The sequence below is a fragment of the Triturus cristatus genome, chromosome 5_1 (genome assembly GCF_964204655.1).
Source record: "Triturus cristatus chromosome 5_1, aTriCri1.1, whole genome shotgun sequence".
NCBI lineage: Eukaryota > Metazoa > Chordata > Amphibia > Caudata > Salamandridae > Triturus > Triturus cristatus.
Window position 1 is genome coordinate 57,167,354 of NC_140587.1, and position 23,190 is coordinate 57,190,543.

Consider the following 23,190-nt stretch of genomic DNA (forward strand, 5'->3'; position numbering starts at 1 on the left):
ACTCCCTGCTGACGAGAGGCAACTACCTCGAAACACGTGTCCAGGGATGGCACACGCCAAGCATACTTGCACGCACTCTTGAGCATAGGTGTATCCGCCGACGCTGACCTTCAGGGACCATTTTCATTGGGGGAACACGACTGGTAGGTGTAGCAGTGTGCGACCAATCTGATGTAACTTTGTATTCAGGCTCCCTTGAGCCGGTGGAGTCGACGGACTCATGGTTACGCACCTGCGCGCTAAGAGAGGTACTAGACCTGATTATGTTTTTAGCAGCTTACACAGCAACCCCACTCTCATTTTCCTACTCCCTGCTGACGAGAGGCAACTACCTCGAAACACGTGTCCAGGGATGGCACACGCCAAGCATACTTGCACGCACTCTTGAGCATAGGTGTATCCGCCGACGCTGACCTTCAGGGACCATTTTCATTGGGGGAACACGACTGGTAGGTGTAGCAGTGTGCGACCAATCTGATGTAACTTTATATTCAGGCTCCCTTGAGCCGGTGGAGTCGACGGACTCATGGTTACGCACCTGCGCGCTAAGAGAGGTACTAGACCTGATTATGTTTTTAGCAGCTTACACAGCAACCCCTCTCTCATTTTCCTACTCCCTGCTGACGAGAGGCAACTACCTCGAAACACGTGTCCAGGGATGGCACACGCCAAGCATACTTGCACGCACTCTTGAGCATAGGTGTATCCGCCGACGCTGACCTTCAGGGACCATTTTCATTGGGGGAACACGACTGGTAGGTGTAGCAGTGTGCGACCAATCTGATGATACTCCGGACCAGCCGTCCGGTAAGCGATAATAACACTTATTCCCACACACGAAGTATGTATTATGGGAGGCTAAGAAAGTACTATTATTTAGCCCATCTATATTCAGCACGATGATACAATCACTAACACCGACAGGAATATGACCCACACTCTGGACACACAGGTCCGCTTGAGCTTGTGCCACTTGAATCACAAAGCGCTCTTGTCCTGTAGTGTCTCTGGTGTTCGTGAAAATGTAGGGAATCGATTCATTGTCCGGTCGATATTCTTCCCATTCCCATATTGTCCCATTCGCTTGTGGATAGCCATCCTTATCTTGATGACATTCCCTATTAAGTCTGAAAAGTAATCGTCCCACTGTAGGTTTCCGTGTGGCAAAAAGCAAAGTGTACCATGCTCTACAGGAGCCATTATGAGAAAAAGGAAGAGGTATGAATGGCGTTCCTCCTTTCTTCTGATGAGCTGGCATCATACCACATATCCAACAGTTCGTAGCATTCGTGGCAACGTGGGTATGATGCAACATCTGGATGAAAGTGTTATTCAAATAAGACTGACGATGCTTCAGTTCTTGATACGGAAGTGTATAAAAGTAGTGCTCCTCAGGCACTGGAGTAGTCAAAACAAGCAACTCCCGGGCAGGAGTCACATCCTCAACAAACCATGTAGCTATACCAACAATAGCTACTGCAATAATAAAGCCTGTTGCGCAAAGAATCTTCTTCTTCTCCATCTTAGAGTAAAAAGTCAATATCTTCCTGAAACTAAAAGGTTGTCAGAACTCTTCCCCTTAGGCAGCGGTTGATTTCTTCACCAGCGGGCCAAGACGGGTGTCGCTACACTAATGCAGGGCTGATCCCCCCCCTTGCCACATTGGCTCTCCGTTTCACTAACCTAAGGGCCGTTCTGACAACTTTGGATACAGCAATCACTTTCTTGGTCTGAGGTGATATCTCCTTCTTTCAGGAATCACCTGGTCCGGGAAGAGCTCCGCAGTGTCGTTTGGTTCCACGGCACGGCCTTTCTCCGCAGTCAGAATTTCTCGATGGTCGGTCAACACAGCAGGCTCCACCAATCCAGACGGCACTTTGCGGCAGTGCAAGGAGTGGATCCAGTTCTTCCGATTGGAAACCCGCACAGCTGTCCTCGTTGCGAGCAAGACTTGCTCAGGACCAACCCATCTCGGCTCCAAACTGTTCGTTCTTTCGAAGACTTTGATCATCACCTGGTCACCAGGTCGGAGATTATGGCCTTCACCGGTGGACCGATCAGGGAGCGCCTCTCGAACCTGTTGATGAATAGAAACCAAATTATCCGTTAACTGTGCCAGATAATCATTCATCATTACACAAGGTACATCATACACGGACTTAGGTTTTGGTGGACCCCAAATATTCATTGGGCGTCCAAAGACGATCTCATAAGGTGTGAGACCGGTTCGAGAATGCGGTATCGATCTAATTGACAATAATGCCAGCGGCAAAGCGTCTGGCCAAGTCAAAGAAGTCGAAGCTTGGATTTTAGCGATCTTGAGCTTCAGAGTACCGTTATACTTCTCAACCAATCCTGCAGACTGAGGGTGAAATACTGCATGGAACTTCTGGGTAATGCCTAGTCCTTTCAGGACATACTTGATGACATCTGCCACAAAATGGGGCCCGTTATCACTCCACAGCAATCTGCAAACCCCATATCGAGGGAAAAACTCCTTCAATAGCATCTTTGCTGTAGTCATTGCAGTATTGTCTTTCGTAGGGTAGGCCTCCACCCATTTACTGAAGGCACAAACCACTACTAGAACATACTTCAGATTGTTACAGCGTTCAAGCTGAATGTAATCCATCTGCAGAACCTCAAAGGGTGCAGTGGGTGTTGCAAACCCTCCTGCTGGAGTTCGTGTACCCTTTCCTGGGTTATACCTCAGGCAAATCATACAGGTCTGCACTACCCTTTTTGCCGTACTAGCGATCTCCGGATGCTCCCAAACTCGTGTGAGTAATTTGACAATTGCGGAAGCTCCGACATGCGCTAGTCCATGTGCCATCTGGACCATAGGTTGTACGAAAGCAGTGGGTAACTTCCATTTATCCATCTGCTTACTTCTCCAACACCCTTCATCATCTAATTCTCCGTCATTGGCCCATTGTTCCCGTTCCTTATCGGAAGCAGTCCTCTGTATCTCCAGCACTTCTCTCCTGGCATCGTGCCATCTTTCTGTCTGTGACTTCACAACATACATTGCAGTAGCACCAGGCTGCATCGCAGTCTCTCGCGCCACCCGGTCTGCTAAAGCATTCCCTTCTCCAACTTTATCAACCACCTTCTTATGGGCACTGCATTTAACTATAGCAATCTTCTTTGGATATGTTAGTGCAGTCAAGAGGTTGTGAACTAACTCCCCATACATTATCTGGGTTCCATGTGACGTTAGAAACCCTCTCTCCTTCCAGAGTAAGCAAAAATCGTGCGCTACTCCGAAGGCATAGCGGCTATCTGTATAAACATTCACACGCAATCCTGCACTGAGCTCACACGCTCGTGTTAATGCTATCAGTTCCGCTGCTTGAGCTGATTTCTGCGGTATGCGTGCTGTCTCCACTATTGTTTGTAATGTGGTAATTGCATACGCTGCTGAAGTCGTACCATCTGGTAGCTTCAGGCATGATCCGTCCACCCACAGTTCTCCATCTACATCTGTAAAGGGCGTATCCTGGAGATCAATACGACCCTTTGTCTGTTCCTCAGTCACAAGAATACAGTCATGTGTTTCTCGTGCTTCAGGCTGAGTTTCCGGAAATGGCAACAATGTGGCTGGGTTTAACGTTACACACCTCTTTAACGTAATATGAGGAGCCAAAAGCGTCAACTCATATCCCGTTAAACGGGCACTGGTCAGATGCTGCGTCTTTGTCTGATTAAGCAGGGCATCCACAGCATGGGGAACTAATACCAGCAGCTTGTGAGATAACACAATTCCCTCACTTTGGCGTATTGACACAGCTGCCGCCGCAACCGAGCGAAAACACCCTGGTAATGCTCGGGCAACAGGATCAAGTACAGCCGAAAAATATGCACACGGGCGCTGCTTGTCGCCGTGCATCTGCACTAGAACTGATAATGCACATCCATCTTTCTCATGCACATACAGTGAAAAGGGCTTCGTATAATCAGGGGTACCTAACACTGGTGCTGAACAAAGGGCTTGCCGTAATTGCTGAAACGCAATTTCACACTCATTGGACCAGGGAAGAGGAATCGGAGTGTCTTTTGTCAAAAGTGCTAACAATGGCTTAGCTATGTGTGAGAACCCCAATATCCATTGCCTACAGAAAGAGGCCAAACACAAAAATGCAGGCACATCCTTCTGTGTGAAAGGTGCTGGTGTGTCCAAAATTGCTTGAATACGATCTGGTGTAAGTGCACGCCCCTCCTTAGACAAAAGGTGACCCAAATAAGTCACCTTTGGTCTACAGAATTGCAATTTCTTCCTCGACACTTTGTGCTTGTGAGATGCCAAAAAGGAAAGCAAGGATAACGTAGTCTGCTCACACAGCTCAGAAGTGTCAGCCGCCAACAAGATGTCATCGACATATTGTATGAGGGCGACACCGTCGGGCAGAACAAAAGAATCCAATTGACTTTTCAATGCTTGACTGTAAATACTGGGACTCTCTGTGTAGCCCTGAGGGACTCTGCAAAACCTATAAGACCTATTATTCAAAGTGAAACCAAAGAGATATCGACTATCAGGGTGAATAGGGATCGAAAAGAAGGCATTTTTCAAATCAATGACTGAAAACACAGTCGCCGTTGGCGGGACCAAAGTGAGTAACGTCGTGATATCAGAAACCACTGGATACTGAGGTATCATTTTCTTATTCACCTCTCTTAAATCAATGATAAAACGATAAACCCTGGTGTCAGTATCTTTCTTCAAAATGGGCAAAATAGGACTGTTGCAAACATTATAGGGAACTTCTTCCACTACCCCCACTTTAATCAAATCCTGCACAATCTGAATGAGTGCCTCCTCCCCCTCCTGGGAAATGCGATACTGAGGGAGGCGCGGTAACACCGCACCCTCCTGGACACTAATATGGACCGGTGGAATCACCATCTGTCCCACATCCGTATCCGAAGTAGCCCACAAAGAATGAGGGAGGGAAGCTAACGCAGTATCCTCCACAACCACACACATCCGGTCTGTCATCGGGTGATTATCATTTAATATCACACGTACTCCAGTGGGGGAGCAGCGGATCGTAGCTCTGAAGTGCTTGAGCATGTCGAGACCCATAATGTTATCAGGTGTGTTCGGGGCGAGCAAAAACGGACAGGGTGCAGAAAAGTGATCAACATGGAAGGGAAGGGGTCGAGAAAGAGGGCTTTGAGAGAGTGTACCATCAAATCCTACCGATGTAACCATTAAGCCAGATGGGGGAGCCCTCGGAACCAATTGTTTAGATAGTGCACTGCGAGTAGCTCCGGTATCAACTAGGAACCGATCAGTAGACCCCAAAACACTTGCTGAAACATAAGGACCCTGCTGATCAACCGGTACTTCAACTGATTCCAACCCCCATCCAACGCAATCCTATGCATGCTGTGAATCATAGTACCCAGGGCGGTCATTCCCAGTCATCTGATACTGATTTTGCCGATCAAATACGTTAGGTCTATCTCGTTGCTGCACGCTAGGCTCAAAACGAGCACGATCACTGGAATGTCCTCTGAAGTTCGAAAAGCCCCCTCTACCTCGCGGTGGTCCCTGGCCACGTCCCTGACGAGATGCATATAATACCGGACATTCTCTGGCCCAATGGCCCGCCTGCTTACAATACGCACATTGATTTCTATTAACATCTGATCGACCAGAAGGGGGACCATAAGATCCTCCTCTACCTCTGTCGACACCTCGACGAGGCGGACCATACACTTGTGCTAACATCACCTTTGTTTTCAAATCTTTCGATTTCTTCTCCTCCTGCCCCTTCGCTTCTTGTTCCTGACGCTCATAATACTGAGCCATAGTCAAGAGGGATGCCGGAGACGAGGTGGACCAAGAACTTTCACTCGCTTTTAAACGAGCTGCTATTCCCGGTAATAAATTTGCCACATATTTATCCACAAAAAGATGGCGACCCGTATCATCCGTAAGTGACTGACCACTGAAATTATGAAACGTCTCCTCAAAGCGCGTAAAGAAATCTGAGACTGATTCATCAACCTTCTGTTTACATGATGCTAACATATTCCAGTCAATCTTTTTAGGGGGAATAATCGTTTTCAACTTAGTCAAGATAGCAGCAGGAAGATCTAAAATAATCCGCGGTGGTTTTTGCGCGGGTTTTCTTTCCCTATCCTCATCCTCAATCTCAGACCACCTAGCCTTAAAAGCGGGAACATCATCCACCTTTCGCACAGATCTCCACATATCAGGTGGTAATATGAGTCCAAAGAACAAATCTATATCTGCTAAAGTCATAGTACAAGAATTCAAGGCCCCTTCGACCTCTTCATTAAAGGCCGCTGGGTTCTTGCGGGGGTCAGGCAATGCATTCTTTAATGCCATAACATCAGCCCTATGCCAGGGAGTATAGACCCAATTATTCACAAAATATCCCTTAGCATCGGCGGAAGTAATATCCGAACTAGTTCCCGCTCCTTTAGGAGGAACATACAAAGGTGCTGCCTCTCGCATCGGTTTAGCATGCACTAGTTCGCTCTTATCTGAGTGGGAGGTAGATGACTGGTCATCGCCGATGCGTGGATTCGACTGCTCCTGTTCCCCTGCCCGTAGGCGCGCTCTCTCTTTAAGGTCACTCGCCGCATCCCGTAATGCAAACAGCCGTCGAACCGCATCAGGTGCCTTAGAGGGAGAAAAAACACCGTTACGCAATGCTTTATCATCTAATACTACATCATCAGGCTCAAAAACTTCTGAATATTTCCGAAAGGCAGAAATCACTTCATCAGAAAAGGCGCCCAAAAAATACAACTTCTCCCTGTCCTGCCACTGTTCCAAAGAATCCAATAACTCAGTAAGGGATAACTTGCCCTTAAATGCACGAAGAGAAATTTTCCGAAGCTCACCCATACGATCAACTGATAACATAGACCGCGTGTCTACCTTATCCGAAACCACTCCAGAATCCTGCGATCTCGGGGCGAACGCGCCAGCATAAGGGGGCGGAGAGCGATCTAATAAATAAAAATCATCTTCAAGATTAGTAAGGACAGGATAAAGTGGCTGGCGGACAGCATATTGACCCGAGACTTGCAACCTACGCTCTTTCTCTTGTCTCTCCGCCAATTCTCTTTCCTCCCGGCGCTTCGCTTCCTGCGCTCTCACATGATCATTTTTCCGTTGTTCTTTGTCAAACAGTGCTTTCTCACGTTTCTCTCGTTCACGCACTTCCTTCACCCATAACCGTACACATTCAAACATGTCTTGCCGAGCACGCCGTTTACACATACACTGTTCCACATACTCAATCTTACGCATATCAAACGATCCATACAAAGGCCAGCGCAACTCAGGATCCTTTTTGGTGTATTTCCTCCACACTGTGCTGTACATTATAGAGGAAAGACCATGCTTCACATACATATCCCTATTAGGAGTCCCCTCTGGGGGGGCTGGAGCAGATTCCTCGAGATTTAACCGGTTTCCAAAACAGCAGCACCACTTACGGAGTGCGCTGAAAGCAGACATGCTCAAAAATAATGCAGAATATGCAGTATTATCAAAACAAAATGGCACTTAAACTTTGCGCCGTTCAGATTTACACAGCTCCGGAGAAATATCTCCACATTACCTGCCTATATGTGTTGCAACGCATATATTCTCACAGTAATCAATACAAAATATGACCGGTCATCACAAATCAAACTCAAATAGCCAACTCAGGCTTCAAAACTCGGAGCAAGTACCGTACAACGGTTCTTACCAATCAAGAGTGTCCAGATTCCAACTGCCAAGTTCCAAAATTCGCCCAAACGGCTATCACAGCAAACCGACAGAAGAGGTCTCAGTCGAGGACCGGCGCCACCCAGAAGGTCAGTTCGGAAGGGGAGGAAGAAACCTCGGGATGCCAGGACTAAAACCGCCGCTGGCAGTGATCACATCCCCGGCCAAATTCCTCACCTTCGTCACGACCAATCCTTCGAGCATCCGAGTCGTCGATGAGCCCCATGTGACGGGCGCCAATTGAAGAATACAAGCCCCAGCTAGGCCCGCAGAATACAAGGGTTCGCTCTCCTGTAACAAAGGTTAGAAGGAAGTTGGCACGGAAGCTGCAAATACAAAGACAAAGTTTATTAACCCTTAAGGGTGGTCCTACAACCTATACAACACTCTTCAGCATTGCACAGAGTAGTACAAAGAACTTGCGTACACGGTCCCCTTTTATACATAACGGAGGGGCTCATAAGTGGGTGGATACATCATGAGGCAAAGTTCTTTTACCTTTTATGGACATTTTCGATACAGAACCAATATGTGGGCGGAGTAACCAATTTCCTGAGCCCGCGAAAACATGGTCAAGCAAGGACTAACTGATAACAGATGTGGTCAAGTCTGGGCATGCGCCAGACGGACAAAGGAGCTATTTATAGACTGTTACTAGGCAGATTACAAGAGCAACTAGCGAGAAGGTAGGACTCTTCTCGTGCACGGCACGTGGAGACAAGACAATACAAAATGGAGTCCAGACATTAGTCAACATAAGACAACAGACATTTTCTAAGAAAGGAGAGTTAATGTCTTTAGTGAATGCTTAATCATATCGCTGTTTTAGTTTTCAACAGGAGGGCCTTGTGTTGCATACAGCAGGGCCCAGTGTCATCTACCTTGTCAGTACTTTGCCAGTCCCTGTGCATTGTGCATGGGTATGTACCTATGCCATATGGGCTGAGGACATTGTTGTCTGCGTCTCATTTTGACAATGTGTTGTGTTGGGCCCAGCCTCCCGGACATCCAGTCTTGTGTTATTGGTTGCTGTAGCCTTGGACATGGCCTTGCCTTGATTTGTGATGGGTGAATGGTGACGTTGGTGGCATGGGCGTGGTTTCTGGGTGTGGTTGTGTGCGGTGAGTGCTTGGGGGTGGGTGCGTGCATTTGTTGTGGTTGGCAGGCGCGCAACACCCATTGGACTCACAGGGCTTCACCCCCCCCCGTCGTGTGTGGCAGCCCGGCGCACTCACAGCCGCACCCGAGCACTTCACAGGTCTTTAACAGGCCATTTGCGTGTTAATGAGGCCTCGCTGTTGTTTCACCCCTTTAACAGCCCCTGCAGCTCCACTCTGCCTATGGCTTACAAGATTCATCCCCCCACGGAATTTTTTCTTAGCCTCCCCCGAAATTTTGCTCTAGTTGCGCCTCTGGTGGTTGGGGTGTGAATGCCATTCCCCCCAAGTTACATGAGTTGTTTGTGTACTCACCAGGCTCTGCGACTCCTTCCAATCCGTGTAGTCCCACCGGCGGTAGCATGGCCATCACCTTCTCCTCCCAGGGATGGTAGTGTACGGGTCTGCGGGGCAGCCCACCTCCAGTGATGTTGGTCTGGGCATGTTCTTCATTCATCTTCCTCTTGACCGCCCTGTGCAGATCGTACCACCTGGCTTGGCATTCATGCCTGGTCCTTCGGACGGGCGCAACAGCATTCACCTTGTCGACAATCCTCTGCCACATGGCAGATTTTGCAGCTATGCTGGTCTGTCTGACCAATGTTCCAAACAGTTGTGGCTCGACTCTGATGACTTCGTTAACAAGGAGCTCCAGCTCCGCCGTGGTAAACTTTGGATTCTGGTCTGTGGGCATGGTGTGAGGTGTGGGTGTGGATGGTTGTGTGTGTGTGTGTGAATGTGAAGAGGGGGATGTTTGTGGAGGTGGTTATGTGAAGGTGTGTGAGTGAAGGTGTGGCGAAGGTATGAGTTGTGTGGGGTTGTTTGTCCGTGGGGTCTGGCAGCAGTGGGTCTGTTGCAAAGGCTCATGGGGTGTGTGTGTGGGCCCTTTTTATTGGTCCATTTTTGGGTGTGGCTGTGCTTGAATTTTGGTGGGTGTGTTATAAGTGGTGGTTGTGATTTTGGGCCTCTGTTTGCCTGTTCGGATGTGCCAGGTCAGTCTTTGAGATGTATTTTGTCATGTCGACGTGTTTTGTGTTGTTGTGCGAGTCGGATTGGCCCTCCTTGTGCTGTTTTACAGTGTCCATGTTCTGTAAGAGTCTTTTTCGCGTAGGTACGATCCGTACATACGCGATGCTGGGTGAGGGGGCTGGGGTACAGTGTTGGTGTGCGGCACGTTCATGCGGTGCAGGGGTACGGTGCGTACATGTGGTGGGGGGCTGGGGGTACAGTGCGTACATGCGGTGCGGGGGTTCGGTGCCTACATGCGGTGGGGGGGCTGGGGGTACAGTTCGTACATGGGGTGCAGGGCTTCGGTGCGTACATGCGGTGGGGGGGCTGGGGGTACAGTGCGTACATGCGGTGGGGGGGCTGGGGGTACGGTGCATACATGCGGTGGGGGCTGGGGGTACAATACGTACATGCGGTGGTACGGCGCGTACATGAGGGGGTGCTGCGCGTACATGGGGGGGTGCGGCGCGTACAGTTGCGGGGCTGGGGTACAGTGCGGACAGGGTGGTGTAAGGTGCTGACATATTTGGGGGTGGGGGGGCTGTACGGCTCGTACACTGGCATGAGTTTACCCGTGTACATGTGTGCTACTGCGTTGGCTCCGTACGGGCCTTTTTACGTGCGATTGTGTATTCGGACGGGCGGTCGGGATCGTACTTGTGTTTTACGATTTGTAAGTGAAACTGTCCGGATCACTTTCGTACACTTTTCCCTACGATATTCGGACGTGGACATTTTCCGACGCGCGTTCGTAGACTTTTCCCAACACTATTCGTAGTTATTTTTCACGTCCCAATCGTACTTGCCAGTTTGTACGGTACTTGTGCAACTCGTACGTAAAAAAATACCGATGCGGGTCGTACGCAAATTATTTTTAACGGATCGGAATCGGCGCCTTTATATATGTATGTTTACATATATTTTTTTTAATGTATATTATACCTAAGTATTTTGTTGTTGTTAATTTTCTAATATGATTGTTTTAACATTATTTTTTATATATAAAAAAACTATATTTTGGACATCGATATTTTTTACATCTATACTTTTTTTTCGATATTTTTGTCATTTTCATTTTTAATATAGGATGTCGATATTTTGATTATCGATATTTTTACATCAATATTTTTGTCTTCTATATTTTTACCTTCGATATTATGTCAGTGATTCGTCTCAGGTCTGGGAGCACGTTCTCACCTCATCAAAGGACTATTCAGTCTCGGTGACATCTGTTACCTGATGCAAACAGCCTTCTGCAGACTTTAGGCAGATAAAAGGTGACTTTTCAAAAGTACCTTTTGTGAAATATTTTGTACAAATTCACCATTACCTATGAATATTGGGCTTGTAATAAACATTTTAAAAAGTCCAAGAATTCATTTTGTAACAATTTCCTAAGTTGAGAGAACATTATTTTATTGAAATATTATATACCAATGCTTTTTGGTGGAATAGCTAACCATGTTACATTTAAAATACCTTTTGGGACCCTGTCACTGCAAGGACATATTTTACATTAAACTTAAACATGACCTAATTTTATATATCGTGCACCATACCTTATTGGGCATTAAGGCATGGTGCATTAGAGGTGACTTATTATTTATAAAGAGGGTTTACGTTGGTCAAAATGGGTGTTTTGACAAGTCGAATTTACAATCTTAAAACTGCACACACAAGTTATGGTGGCAGGCCTGCAATCGTGTTTTGCATTGTCATGATGTGTGCTGCAGTCCACCAGGGATATTTAGCTTACAGGCCCTTGGTACACTTTGCACCATATACTAGGAATGTATATTTAAGTTAAATATGCCAATTAGGAGTATAGCCAACTTCTAAATGTTTTAGCGGTCAGAGCACATGCACTGAAGGCTGGGCAACAGAGTTCCAGTGCAAAACAACAGTAGTATCAGTCCAAAAACAATGAGGGTGATCATGCAAATACAGGCATTTTCCTCCCTTCACATGACCATGGCAAAGGAGGCACTCTCTTCTGTGGCATGGCCTAGAAGCAAAACAAGCCCAGTGTCAGGTGAGGTGTCCAGGCCACTGGCATCCTGAAGGTGCCTAATACCAATTGTCCTCATTATATGGTTAGGCAAATTCATCCCCAGCATCATATGCAGGATTTTAGAATCTGTTCGTAAATAGTATTGAGGGTTTGGGCCCTCCCCGAGGTTGAGGCGAAGTATGGGAGTCCGATGTATCTTCTCTTAAATCCGTCATAGCGTGAAGCCTTCCCTTGCTTGCAGATGCAGAACTTCACGTCACGGTCTCAGATGGCCTTGGGGTTTCATTAAGGCACAGTTACTGCAGGTCTTGGAGTTGTGTTCCGACCTCAGACAGCACAGACAAGCCAGTTTTGGATCCATGTCTGATGGAGGAGAACTAAAGGAATGGACGTTAGTGTGCATGAGTGGCGCCAAGATGCAGTTCCGCTCCACTTCCGAAACGATGAATTTGGCACAGAGCTGAATGTTGCTACCTAATGGCATGCAGAAGTACGGTCTAAAAAGTTTCCAGATCAAGTCTGATGCCTGGGGAATATTCAAACAGTGAGGAATCTGCAGTTAGAAGTATCTATCAGGATAACTTTTTTAGGCTTTGCTTAAAAGTAACAGAATCAAGAATGTAGGTACAAGCAGCTACAGCTCATTCCATTCAGCTTTCAGTGTTACTTGATATACACTTTCATTATTTCTGATGAACACCTGGACATGAACCAGCATTACTGTGGTTTTCTGCATGCAGAGAAGGATGACTTACAGGACAAAATCTAGGTCCTCGTCTTGCTAATGATAAAGGGAGATTAATAGGTCGCCCACTGCAGTCTGTTGACCAGCTGCCTTGATGAGTCATCATAAAACTGTTCAATGACTATATTGGACCCTCCCAAATCCTTATTCCTGGAATTTGGGAAAATAATAATTATTGGAGCTGTTAGAGAGTTGAATTTCAGCATTTATGTGGCAGACGTCTCCCATGTAAGAGTGGCTTACAACTTCAGGTAGAGATTTTCAGGTGTTTTTGTGGCAAAGTTCCCAAAGGACCCATTTTGCCAACAAGGGCTGCACACATTTTATTTTCATACCGTTGTAAATGGAGCAAAGCCATGAATATTCAAGGTGCAAGGCAATAACTGAACCACACCCAAACTCATTTTATTCATTTAATCTAATGTATGGTCTACCTGGATCATGCTTTTCTGACCAGGGATAACCACACAAATCTGAAATCCTTCTATTTTTAATGTACGCTGATGGACTGGATTTGTGTGTTTTTTTTGTCCAATTTCTCTTCACCGTTGATTTGGAAAAGTGGGTGAATTTCACAAATTCTGACTTTCTCTTTGTGCCCTTTCATTATCAACCTAAAGAGGATAAACGATTGACAGGGGTGTTTAAAATTTAAATGCCAGACTGCCAAACTAACGATGTAGTAAGCAAGGCGCCCACCATATCAGCAACTTACAAACCTCTAAAGGAAGAATTCCTTGCAGGTAGAGCACCGTTTTCCCCCCCCAAGTGGAATCTTCCATTGTCGAAAAACACATAGGGGCAGATTTATGTTAGACTTGCGCCACTTTTACGCCGCCGTTGCGTCACTTTTGTGACGCAGCGGCGGCGTAATCCCTGCGCCACTTTGGGCCCTATTTACATCGTGACGCATCTATGGAGATGCGTCACGGTGTAAAGCCCTGCGCCACATTAAACCTGCGTCAGGTTTAATGTATGTAGGGTGGGCGTTCCAGCGGAAAAAGCCTCGGAAAAGTGACGCAGTGAAACCAACAAGATTTCACTCAGTCACTTTTCCGACGCTGCTGCGTCAAAACCTTGCGCCTGCCTGAAGCAGGCGTAAGGCATGACGCAGCCTGTAAGGTATGGGCAGCCCCTAAACATTGCTGGAGTAGCGTCGTGCTTGCGACACGACTCCAGCATTGCGCCGCCCTTACGCCATCAGATGCGTCACGCATCTGTTTATCCTTGCGCCACGATGCGCTGCATTGTAAATGCGGCGCATCTGTGGTGGCGCAAGGGTAAACTTGCATGACGCATCTTTCCTGGCGCATCCCTGCTGATTTGCAGGGATGCGCCAGGAAACATAAATCTGCCCCATAGTCTGCCCTCATGTCTGCTCACCATGTGACACCCCCTCCACTGTGTCACCCCCTCCTGGTACCCGTCCTGTGGTACCTCTTCTCTATTGCCTCATGACCTTGTCCCTTTCTGCCACCTCTGTTGGGCCCATGTAAATCCAGGATGTGGCTAGCACGATAGGGGTCCATATGCAGTTCTTTAAGGCAAAATATCACCAAAGCACTGGTAGTTTTAGTCCATAAAAATGAGGATAAGTTAAAATGCTTTTGAAATAGACCCTTATGATTTAAAGAAGTGAATCTGGCTTAAGTGGTATCACAAATGCTTCCCTAATTTGGGCAGCCAGCCCAACGCTATGGTGCCAATTACGATCCTGGAAAAACCGGGTACGAACCGTCGGTCGGAGCGTTTTCTCCGTCCGACTCGTACCCGGTTGTAAAACTTTACAAACATGGAAGTACGATTCGCACGGAAACACCATTTCCGCACGAATCGTAAAAAACACCGACCGACGAAAATATACATACGAATGTGATCCGGGAATGCTCCGACGTGACGTCGGGACGCTTTCAGTCAGCATTTCACGACCCAGGAAGTACGATTCGAACCAACAGCAGTCCGGACGGCAATATTTTTACGGCACCCAAAAAGTTCTGGAAAAGCGAAGTATGCCGCGAAACGACCAGATTAGGGGGCGCTGTACCCCCCCCCCCCAGCCCCCGTGAGTACGCGCCGAACCCCCCCGTGTATGTACACCCGTGTACGTATGAGTCGTACCCCCCGTGTATGTACACCCGTGTACGTACGAGTCGAACCCCCACCCGTGTATGTACACCCGTGTACGAGTCGAACCCCCCGTGTATGTACACCCGTGTACGAGTCGAACCCCCCCGTGTATGTACACCCGTGTACGTACGAGTCAAACCCCCACCCGTGTATGTACGGTGCGTACCCCCATGTACGAGTCGAACCCCCACCCGTGTATGTACGGTGCGTACCCCCAGGGGGTACGCACCGTACATACACGGGTGGGGGTTCGACTCGTACGTACACGGGTGTACATACACGGGGGGGTTCAACTCGTACATGGGTGTACATACACGGGGGGTTCGACTCGTACACGGGTGTACATACACGGGGGGTTCGGCGCGTACTCACGGGGGCTGGGGGGGGTTCGGCGCGTATGCGGGCACATGTCTCCATGGTTGCTATGGGAGTTCGGTCCGTACGGTGCATTTTCCATACGGTTGTGACATCGGACGCACGGGATGGATCGTACTTGCGCGCTCGGACTTCACTTTTCACATTTGTACGTAAAATCGTCCGGGGATGTGTCGGACACGTGTGGGGAAATTTTCCGAATGCGATTCGTATGGACTTTTTCCTATCCGAATCGTACTTGGCAGTTTGTACGCTACTTGTACGATTCGTACGGTAAAAAGACCGGATACGAGTCGTACGGGGAATTTTTTTCCAGGATCGTAATTGGCACCAAAATCAGCTGGGGTCACGTCCATCAAAACGGTTGTCACAATTGTAGAGTGAACTGTGGTTCCATCATCAGAAGTGCAGCTTTTTGCCACTCTCAAAATAGGGAGTGGAATGAAAAGGAGCAGAGGCAGGACATCCGCCTTTTTCTGCAGATGTCCCATGTGCTCTTGCCTCTATTTCAAGCTGAGGCTTCTTTTGCAAGCTTCAGGCTGGAGATGTCACCTACTGAGCTACTGTGCTGGTGCAAAGGATGGGCAGTGGCTGCTAAGCCACATTCTCCCTATCACTGTACTCTACTGCCCTGTTGAAGACAAATACCAGGGCAAACCATTCACAGCCCATATCCTCCTTCAAGAACTCCAGAAACCTCACTTACCTTCTGCGCACTGACATACGTCTTCAGTGCAGAGGGCATTAACCAGCCTGCTCCCGGATGGGAGGTTGTAGAAAAGATTGCACTTCCGGTCTGTAGGTGGAAACGGAGATGGTCAGTGCAGTCAAAGGACAGAAACACATAAGCTCCGGTGCAACTAATTCCATGTCTAAATACCTAATCATGGCAAGAATGCACAATGGCTTAAATCACTGGATTAGAGGGTCTCCCATGCCGTGGACACTGATGACATCACAAGATGTGCCGGCGACCTTTATTACAAGAAGAGGGTGACATATCGTACATGAGTGGAATGGATACTTTATGACAGCAACATTTCACAGACAGAGATAAGGGCAGGAAAGAAGCCTCCTGGGGCAGAGGTGTCACAAGTGCAGCTCCTAGTGGTTCTTGATGCTCACATTGGTGACAAATGGCAAGCCTGCCTGTTCCTTGCTGGCTCCTGCTGGGAGGGAATAGTGCATAACAGCACCCCTATCTTCACTACCCTGGGACTTGTAACTCAGGTATGGTTTGTCTGATAGTGCCCCAATCTTGGACGTACAGAAGCTACTGTGAAAGTATAAGGTCACAGCCCGCATGACACCCAAGGACAGCCCTACAGACGGAATAAACTGCATGAATTGGGTGTGTTTTCGGCTGGACTACTGAACCTACCGGTATATGCTGGTCATTGAGACGCCCAAATGGTGCAAACAGGCAGTGATTTGTAGCAGGGCACCTGCTGAGCGCAATCAAGGAATTTAGCGACATAGGGAGGTCTCCAGAAGGTCTTACCCAGCTCGTAGAAGTCGTACAGGGTGGAAGAGGCAGGTTGTAATGAACCAACCTTGACAGTCTGGGTGGCTCTAAAGCTGATGTTTCACAGCTGGAACCTGGAGAGAGTAGGGTGCCAATTACGATCCTGTAAAAACCGGGTATGAACCGTCGGACGGAGCATATTCTCCGTCCGACCCGTACCCGGTCGTAACAATATACAAACATGGAATTACGATTCGCACGGAAACTCAATTTCTGTACGAATCGTACAAAATCCCGACCGACCAAAATAAACATACAAATGCGATCCGGGAAAGCGCCGACGTGACGTCTGGACGCACGCAGCCTGCCATTCACGAACCAGGAATTACGATTCGCACCGACGTCATCCCGCATGGACAATATTTTCCGGCTGCCAAAAACTGCTGGGAAATCAGGACAACGCGAACAAGGAGGACCTGTACGCGACGGACAGACATGGACCCGAACCTACGTGTTATCCCAGCCCTCATAGCAGTCGACCTCCTCTACAGGTTCCGATGCAGACGCCGCAGAAGGTCAGTACAACTAAGTGAGGGGGGGAAAGGGGGGGGGCAGGACCAGGGGCAGGCCACAAAACCACCACCAAAGTCACACAGCACACATGCCCTGGACATACCTGACCCCCAGGCCCTGGTCACTACGAGGGGGTGGGGGCGTGTCCAGCAAAGCCAGCGTCCGCCACAACGGAAGTGCCTGACGACGCGAACCGGCAACACAACTATACAGGTACGTCCCGTACCCACGCCTTAAGAGCGTGGGTACGAGTCGTACCACGCCCACACCTACGTCACCCCAACAATGGCGGGACGGCTGTACCCACGTGGCAAAGGCCTGGGTACGGCCCTGTGAGAAGTTGGCCTGGTATATGATGTTCACTAGTTAAAGTGACCACCTTGTACCATGCCAAGCAACCCTTATGGTGTGGTTGTAAGTCAACCTTTTCGGACTAGCTGCCCTAGTGGTAGCGTAGGCTAAGCAGTCTTTGAGGCTAAACTCGTGAAACGTGTTAAGCAGGCTGTTTTACCAAATGTAACCCGCTTTTATGCCAATGAAAGGACACCACACAGATATATATTCAAAATATATATGTATTTATTTCTCAAAGTAACCCCTAGACTCTTTATGAGCACAGGAGCACAAATCGTTAAACAAGAATACGTTAGAAGAGGAGGAGCCTAGCGCGCAACCAAGATGGCCGCGTAGGCTTGTGGCTCCCGAGGGCCTCCGCAACCTCCCACGTCTATCCTGTCATAATCCTGATTTTTTCGATGGGCTTCTGTTTATGATCTTGCGCCAAGGTGCCACTCGTTTTCCAAATCGAAATTGGACTCCGGGAACCGGTTTTTTGGCGATCTGAAGTTTGCGGCCTTCTCCGGCCTTGGTTCCGAACTCGGGTTGGTGAGGTGCCCGGCCGCGAAGTGAACAACAGCGGCATGCCAGGCTGGGCCTGCCCCGGACCCCGTGCTTTCACTTTCGGTTTCGAGTTGAGCTGCGGAAACTGATGTTGGGACATTGGGAGAGCTGCGCCGAGGACGGAGTGCAAAGCCTAGTCTTGAACTGTAAACGGGCCTATTTCAGTTAGTAGCCCGGATCTCCTGGCCTTCCTTCGGGTGATGGAGGGTGCTGACCTTGCTGGTCGCTGACGATGACAACGAGAGTGGACGGCGACAAACTGAAACCCAAATCTACCCGGAGGGGAGCCTATTCCCAGGCCAACAATATGGACCGCTATGCGCAGCCAAAGGGATCCCCTAGTGGATCACGTAAATCGCCTGAGCCGCCCAAGAAGGCCTCGGGCGCATCATCCGAATTGACTCTGCTGGATGTCATGGGGGCCATTGAGGAGATGAAGGTGACTGTGAACCAGCAATTGGATACTCTGGCTAATAAATTGGACTCGGTGCTGATTGATGTCACCTTGGTCAGAGCGGATTTGTCAAAAACCAATGACCGGGTCGACTCATTGACTCAAGCGGCGTCGAGCCTAACGGTAGATGTGGCCGCTTTGCAGACGACGGTGCGGAGGCTGCAGCTCGCAAGTGACCGGACTGATCGTCGCCTTGAGGATTCCGAAAGCAGGGCCAGGCGGAATAACGTCCGCATTATCGGCGTGCCCGAACGGTCGGAGGAGTCTGCTGTGGATCTTTTTGTGGAGGATCTAGTGGTGACTCATCTAGCACCCAAAGGGCTGAGCAAGTTCTTCGCTGTGGAACAGGCCCACAGGGTTCCAGGGGGTGCGCCTAAGGTGGGTGCCCCCCCGCGGCCTATCATTGCCCGACTTTTTAATTTTCGGGATAGAGACGCTATCCTGCAGGCGTCGAGGGTGGCTGGGCCATTAAAATTCGAGAACTCTAATGTTATCTTTTACCCAGACTTTACGCAAGCGGTTCAAAAGCAACGGATGGGATTCTCGGCCATCAAACGGCGCCTGAGAGACATGGAGCTCAAGTATGCGATGCTATTCCCGGCTAGGCTGCGGGTCGAGTTAGATGGTCGCTCACACTTCTTCGACCGGCCGGAGGCGGCGGGAGAGTGGCTGGATGCCCTGCCCAAGAGTCGGGATCGGGAGGGTCGGATGGCGGAGAGCGGAGAGGGTTTGACGGAGTAGGAATGGAACTGTGATCCTGCGATGGACTGTACTGGTAACGTTTTGCACCTGTGGCTGCACTGGACTCCAGTTTGTAACGCTTTGCCCTGGTATTTGGAGGTTGCGGGGGGCTTGCTGGGGCCCTTTCCTCCTTCTGGGGTTTTTCTTGTCCTTTTTGTAGTGAATTTCATATTGGGGCGACAGGCACACTGCATGTTGGGGGGGGGCTGTTTGTGCTCACGCAGGGGTGCAGGGAGGGGGGAGTTTCGTTGGGGTTGATGGGGTGGGGCTGGGGTTTGTTTGTTGGTTTCACAAGGCGAGGTAATATTTTCTGCTGTGCTATTATGATTGTGCTCCCCGGGAGGGGGATGGTTTGTGTTGGGAGGGATGGGGGGTAGGGGGCTAAGACTTCTTTCCTGGAATGTGAATGGGCTGGGGGACAGGATAAAGCGGGGGGTAGTCCTGCAGTTCTTGAAACGTATTTCGCCTGACATTGTGTTCTTGCAGGAAACGCACCTCATAGGGAACTCTTTCCATGCCATGAACAGACGAGGATATCGCCTTCTGGCCCATTCTGGTTTCACCTCTGGCTCGAGGGGAGTGGGCATTTTAGTCAGGACCTCTCTCCCGTTGGTGGTGGATGAGGTGCTCCACGACGACAGAGGGCGCTACACTGCGCTGGTGGGAAGGTGGGAGGGTAAGTTGATTTCGCTGGTCACGGTTTACGTGCCGCCAGGCCTTCAGACGGCCACCTTTGCTGATTTGGGGCACCTGCTTCTTGGGCTCCCGGGGGGGGTGTTGGTCCTGGGGGGGGACTTTAACGCTGTGGTTTCCGGAGTTGAGGATCGACACCCCCCTAGGGACCTCCCTCGGGCCCAGAACTGGCTGGGGGGCTTTCTGGATACCCTGGGACTGATAGATTGCTGGCGGTTGAAACACCCTGGACAGGCGCAATATACCTTCCACTCCGGGGCCCACGGTAGTCTTTCGAGGCTTGACTATATGCTAGTGCCTGCGGCCCAAGCGGGGATGATCGGGGAGGTGCGACATTTGGCACGCGGTATATCTGATCACTCCCCCCTTTTGTTACACCTAGATATCGCCCTGGGGGCGGAGGGGAGGGTGGCACCGATCAACCCCTGGTACCTACGAAACCCCACGATTCGTGCAGACCTAGTTAAGTCTCTGGAACACTACTTTAATGACAACGTGGGGTCGGTGTCCTCCGCCATCTCCCTTTGGGAGGCCTTTAAGACGGTGCTCCGGGGCCAGGCCCTATCTCTCATTTCCCATACCAAAAAATGCGAGGCGCAGGAGGTTGTCCGGCTAGAAAATGAGATCACCGAGTTGGAGAGTGATTTGGAGCAAGGTGTTACGGATGACAGATTGCATGTGCTGGAGCTTAAGCAGGCCGACTACAAGGCGCTGGTTACTGAATCTGCTAGGAGTATGAGCAGGGAGCAACAGGGGCGTTTGTACGATATGGGTGATAAGGCCGGGAAGTTGATTGCCTGGTTGGATAAGAAGGAGAGAGCGAGTCGAGTGGTACCGGAGGTTGAGAGGGTGGATGGTGTGCGTGTGACGGAACTGAAGGACTGGGTTATTCTAAGACCCAGCGGTGCCAGGGGACAACACCTGAAACCTTCGTGGGTTACCTGTTCTGGCGTACAAAACACAGAGACACGGGACACTTCCAGCGACGTCAAAGATCAGGGTTTATTTACTGCAGGGATACGGAAATCACAAGAAGTACACAACGTGTAGGTTCTCGGAGACTGCTTCGAATTGCAAAAGTGGATCGCTCCTTTTATACACGTTTTTGCCATTGCACAACACGGCAAACAAAGGTTACAACTCAGTTCCCACAATAAACTTCAAAAGAGTCGCGTTCATGTTTCAGGAGACCGGAACATAATTACAGCAGCATTGCCGGTTCCCAACTGTAAAAACATATCATCCCCACAGTTAAACACATTCCATTCTGACTGTAAACACATTAAGAGAAGGGACAAAAACAGATGCAAAGAAAGAACAAGGATGCACGACAGATTGGAAAAGAGTGTTGGGAGTAATAACGGAAACTTGATTACAGGATCAAAGACCTCGTGCCCAATGCATGCACGACTGAAACAATAGACCAGCACAGTAAGATGAGCCTCGAGCGGGGCCATCTGCCTTCGCCGTGTCATTTCCCCTATCATAAAAGTCACCCTCTAAGGAACACGTGTCCTTCGTGTAAGCTTGGGTATCCCAGGGTCACAGAGCGGACAAGGTCCGTTCGCTGGCTACTTGAGGGCAAGAAACAAAATGGATGCCGCATCTAAAATGGAACCCGAGGGTTCAGATGGCCAAACCCAAAAATGAGACGAACCATACGTGGTTGCATAGCGAAAACGCGTACACCCACTAAACTCGTCATTTGCGGTTCGTAGACACCAAACTCATCCATATTCGACAACACCCGAAAAGTGTCGTTCCGTCTCGCACGGAACCTCAGACGCTCCTTTTGCCCTCATGTAGGCAAGCACTAGTCAAGATCGGAATCGATTTCTATTTTCATCAGATCGTTCAGCTTCTGCTGGAACATCATTCTATCCATCAATGTCCCCTTGGTAACAGATGGCCGTCTTATACACGTTGTAGCACATAGGCCACATAAGGCAGGACCACACTGTACACAAAGACAACACGTGAACAGAAACGTTACAACAACCCCTACGATCATCAGAATTTTCCAACCCCAAGTGGATATCAGGCCCCAAAACCATCCTAGAAGTGTCCAATTACCTTCGTCCACGTGTATGGACTCGGAAATCTTGTGCAACTTCGAGATGGCTTGGTAGACAGTTGGAGCGTTGTCAGGAATAAAAATGCAACAACTCAAATGGATAACTTTACACACACCACCTCTATCTGCGAGAACAACGTCTAGAACCATACGGTTCTGCAACGTCATGAGTCTACCCGCCTGAAGTTCAGCTGTTAAATTACCAAGGGCACTCGCAGTAATATTAGCAGTCGACTCGACTACACGGGTCAACTGTCTTAGGTTCCTACTATTAACCATAGGTCCCCAAAACGGCAAGAAACCCTTAAAGAAATCTCCTGCTTCTTAACCGGCAGTATCCTCTTTGCTAATAACGCCTCTCACAATTCTAGTCTTGTGATAGTCTGAGGCAACTGTAAAAGTCGGTGGTAAAAGATTCGCAATATAACAGGTACCCGAAAAATCACGGGGTAACCATGTATATGCACGTTCATAACATACGAAATAAGTGCCCTTAGCAGTCAGAAAAACAGGGGAAGAGAGCATCGGTAGGACATACGTGTCGGTACAAGCACTGTTCCCAAGTTGTGCTCTCGGATTTCGACCCAAACCTTTCAGGCAGAAATTACCAAGGTGTGGTACAATCCATATTGGGGACGAACTCTTGAGCTGTCTATCACCCACTGACGTACTATACTCAGCCTCACTCAGATCCTTATAGGCTTGCACCTCTTCATCTGGGATAAGCGATGCATCAAAAACATCTCTATCTAAATCCGCTATCGCCAAAGGCTTGTGGTACGGACCAGGACCAAAGTTTGCAGAGCGTGGTTCTCGACTGGGGTAGGAATCTAGTGCACTACGGAACATAGTTTGGAATGCTCGAGCTGACCCTTGGGAACTATAAGGAAGGACCAGATACGGAATACCCCTATCCATGGTATGTGGCATTAACCCACACACCCAACAGTTGGTAGTATTCATCACCAACTGATGCTGATGTAGGAGTTGAACGAAGGAGTTATTCATGAATTCCGCACGTCTAACCTGTTCGTGTTGAGGCAGGGGATGAAAAGAATGTGGGGAAACAGTGGTGATGGAACTTAGTTTAGGAGAAAAAGTAGGTGAA